A 4,417-nucleotide genomic window follows, 5' to 3' on the forward strand; every position below is an offset into this window, starting at 1 on the left:
CCCCGGCTCTGCTCCGGGAGGCGCCCGGCCCCGCGACCCGCCCCGGCTCTGCTCTGCTCAGGGAGGTGCCCGGCCCTGCGACCCGCCCTGGCTCTGCTCTGCTCCAGGAGGCGCCCGGCCCCGCGACCTGCCCTGGCTCTGCTCTGCTCAGGGAGGTGCCCGGCCCCGCGACCCGCCCCGGCTCTGCTCTGCTCCGGGAGGCGCCCGGCCCTGCGACCCGCCCCGGCTCAGCTCCGGGAAGCGCCTGGCCCCGCGACCCGCCCCGGCTCAGCTCCGGGAAGCGCCCGGCCCCGCGACCCGCCCCGGCTCAGCTCCGGGAAGCGCCCGGCCCCGCGACCCGCCCCGGCTCAGCTCCGGGAAGCGCCCGGCCCCGCGACCCGCCCCGGCTCAGCTCCGGGAAGCGCCCGGCCCCGCGACCCGCCCCGGCTCAGCTCCGGGAAGCGCCCGGCCCCGCGACCCGCCCCGGCTCAGCTCCGGGAAGCGCCCGGCCCCGCGACCCGCCACGGCTCAGCTCCGGGAAGCGCCCGGCCCCGCGACCCGCCCCGGCTCAGCTCCGGGAAGCGCCCGGCCCCGCGACCCGCCCTGGCTCTGCTCTGCTCCAGGAGGCGCCCGGCCCCACGACCCGCCCCGGCTCTGCTCTGCTCAGGGAGGTGCCCGGCCCCGCGACCCGCCCTGGCTCTGCTCTGCTCCAGGAGGCGCCCGGCCCCGCGACCTGCCCTGGCTCTGCTCTGCTCCAGGAGGCGCCCGGCCCCGCGACCTGCCCTGGCTCTGCTCTGCTCAGGGAGGTGCCCAGCCCCGCGACCTGTCCCAGTTTCCCTCCAGGGAGGTTTCTGTTTCCGGAGCCTGTTGTGCAGCTCCCGCATCCAGCACCAGCGCGAGCCGAGAGTGGCAGGCGGCTCCCGTGACAGGCGAGAGGAGAGGAGGGGAGGGGAGGGGCGGGGGTTGGTGCACAGACGCCCTCCCGCAAGCTCCAGGCAGGGACAGAAGATTCCTGGCATCCCCTGGCCAGGCAGGCGGGTGGCGCGGGGCTGGCCCGGCAGGACGTAGGTGCCAGGCAGAGCTGGTGGCTCTGGCGCCATGGCCTGATGGCTCTCTGGGCACGTCCGCCGGGCGCTCTGCCCGTCCCACCATGCCCAGGTGCAGGGGCCTGCCTGCCACTCCTGCCAAGGGCCCTGGGGCAGCTGTGCCCGAGTGCCCCAGCCCTGCCGGGCAGGGTCCCCCGCAGACGGAGTGAGGGCAGCAAGCGCCCCACCCTGCTGCCAGGACAGCTCACAGTGCTGCAGCCTGGCCCCCCAGGGCACCCAGCCCCGGCAGCCCCTCCCCCCAGGCCGCAGGCGTGGTGCACGGTGCGGGGGGGTGGCGCCGTCGGCCTCTCAAAGGCAGAGCCTGTCAGCGCAGCTCTGACACCCGACAGCTCGTCAGGTGGCTTCAAAGCCGCGTCTCCAGCTTCCCGGCGCCACCTGGCAGCCGCGGAGCCGCGCCACAGCCCCTCCCCCAAACCCGGCAGCTGGCGCCGGCGCCAGGGGCTGGGCCCTGCCGTCTCCATGGGCGGCCCCTTCCCAGAGCCCGGGGCGGCCGACCTGGCCTCTGGCCTCTGCCAAGCCCTGGGCACGGCCCAGCCCCCCGCTGCCCACCGGGCGCCGCGGCCGCGAGTGCGTTCAGGGTGAGCGTGCAGAACACGGCGCCTCCGCCCCAACCCGGCTCCGCCACCCGCTGAGCCTGGCTCTGCCAGGCCTGGGGACCTGCTCTGGGCTGGGGGGCACTGAGCCCCAGAAAAACCAGTCGGGGGCCGCCCACAACAGAAAACCCGCCCCCCAACAAAGAAACCCCACTGACCTAGCCCCCACTGGGACTGAGACGGACCCTCCCCATGCCCCCCTCCCCCTCCAGGGCCTGGGGTCCAGGACCCTCCCCACATCCCCCTCCCCCGCCAGGGCCTGGGGGGGCCAGGAACCTCCCCACATCCCCCTCCCCTGCCAGGGCCTGGGGGGGCCAGGAACCTCCCCACATCCCCCTCCCTGCCAGGGCCTGGGGGGCCAGGACTCTCCCCACATCCCCCTCCCCCTCCAGGGCCTGGGGTCCAGGACTCTCCCCACATCCCCCTCCCCCTCCAGGGCCTGGGGTCCAGGACCCTCCCCACATCCCCCTCCCCTGCCAGGGCCTGGGAGGCCAGGACCCTCCCCACATCCCCCTCCCCTGCCAGGGCCTGGGGTCCAGGACCCTCCCCACATCCCCCTCCCCTGCCAGGGCCTGGGGGCCAGGACTCTCCCCACATCCCCCTCCCCCGCCAGGGCCCGGGGGGCCAGGACCCTCCCCACATCCCCCTCCCCCGCCAGGGCCCGGGGGGCCAGGACCCTCCCCACATCCCCCTCCCCCGCCAGGGCCTGGGGGGCCAGGACCCTCCCCACATCCCCCTCCCCTGCCAGGGCCTGGGGGGCCAGGACTCTCCCCACATCCCCCTCCCCCTCCAGGGCCTGGGGGGCCAGGACTCTCCCCACATCCCCCTCCCCCTCCAGGGCCTGGGGTCCAGGACCCTCCCCACATCCCCCTCCCCTGCCAGGGCCTGGGAGGCCAGGACCCTCCCCACATCCCCCTCCCCTGCCAGGGCCTGGGGTCCAGGACCCTCCCCACATCCCCCTCCCCTGCCAGGGCCTGGGGGGCCAGGACTCTCCCCACATCCCCCTCCCCCGCCAGGGCCCGGGGGGCCAGGACCCTCCCCACATCCCCCTCCCCCGCCAGGGCCCGGGGGGCCAGGACCCTCCCCACATCCCCTCCCCCGCCAGGGCCTGGGGGGCCAGGACCCTCCCCACATCCCCCTCCCCCGCCAGGGCCTGGGGGGCCAGGACCCTCCCCACATCCCCCTCCCCTGCCAGGGCCTGGGGGGCCAGGACTCTCCCCACATCCCCCTCCCCTGCCAGGGCCTGGGGGGCCAGGACTCTCCCCACATCCCCCTCCCCCGCCAGGGCCTGGGGTCCAGGACCCTCCCCACATCCCCCTCCCCTGCCAGGGCCTGGGAGGCCAGGACCCTCCCCACATCCCCCTCCCCTGCCAGGGCCTGGGGTCCAGGACCCTCCCCACATCCCCCTCCCCTGCCAGGGCCTGGGGGGCCAGGACTCTCCCCACATCCCCCTCCCCCGCCAGGGCCTGGGGGGGCCAGGACCCTCCCCACATCCCCCTCCCCTGCCAGGGCCTGGGGGGCCAGGACTCTCCCCACATCCCCTCCCCCGCCAGGGCCCGGGGGGCCAGGACTCTCCCCTAATCCCCCTCCCCCGCCAGGGCCTGGGGGGGCCAGGACCCTCCCCACATCCCCCTCCCCTGCCAGGGCCTGGGGGGCCAGGACTCTCCCCACATCCCCCTCCCCCGCCAGGGCCTGGGAGGCCAGGACCCTCCCCACATCCCCCTCCCCCGCCAGGGCCCGGGGGTCCAGGACCCTCCCCACATCCCCCTCCCCCCGCCAGGGCCCGGGGGGCCAGGACTCTCCCCTAATCCCCCTCCCCCGCCAGGGCCTGGGGGGCCAGGACTCTCCCCACATCCCCCTCCCCCGCCAGGGCCCGGGGGTCCAGGACCCTCCCCACATCCCCCTCCCCCGCCAGGGCCCGGGGGCCAGGACCCTCCCCTAATCCCTCTCACACTAGGGTCTGGGGGGGCCTAGGCTAGTAGACTTGGTGCACTCCAGCCCTGTGGTGGGACAGCGGGGGGGTAGAGTGCCAGCACCAGCTCCCCAACGCTGCGGAGCCCCGAGCCTCGGGGCCAGATCCAGGCAAGGGGCCTGAGCCCCCCTCCCGCAATGTATACTCTTCACATGCCTGCGTGGTTTGTGTAGGTGAGGGTCTGCGTTGTGGGGGTACCTGGCTGGGGCTGGGGTAGCCCCACTGGCTGCTGCCGGTACCACGGCCCAGCCGGGCAGGGGGTGAGTCGTTATGCAAAGGGGGCTCTCAGCCGGGCCGACCAGCTACCCCCAGGGAGAGAACCAAAGGCGGGGGGTGCTTTCCTGCTTTCAAGTAGGAATAAGAGACCCTCCGGTACAGGCTTTATTTTCCGGAGACTCACGTCCAGACTGGCGCTTTTCTCAGCTTATCTCCAAGCCGGAAAAAAGCGGCAGCCATGTTACTGCAAATACTGCGGGGGATATTTAAAACCCCCGCGGACTTGCCTATTCCAAAGTGCTACATTAGCATCCCTTTTCCGGAAGGCATGCCAGCGTAGACACAGCCAGGGAGTTTATTGCCTCTCCAGGATACAGCACAGCACACATGTCATCTGGTTCCAGGGCAGGCCTAGGATGCCTCAGCCCCCTTGATATGGGGGGGGGGGTCTCGGCTTCTAAACCCCCCAGCCTGTTGCTGAGGCTGCCTCCTCTATCCTCCCAGACAGAAACTAACTCACTCTCCTCCAGCCCTGCCCCCCGGCCAGGGCA

Source organism: Pelodiscus sinensis, unplaced genomic scaffold (assembly GCF_049634645.1).
Source record: "Pelodiscus sinensis isolate JC-2024 unplaced genomic scaffold, ASM4963464v1 ctg155, whole genome shotgun sequence".
Taxonomy (NCBI): domain Eukaryota; kingdom Metazoa; phylum Chordata; order Testudines; family Trionychidae; genus Pelodiscus; species Pelodiscus sinensis.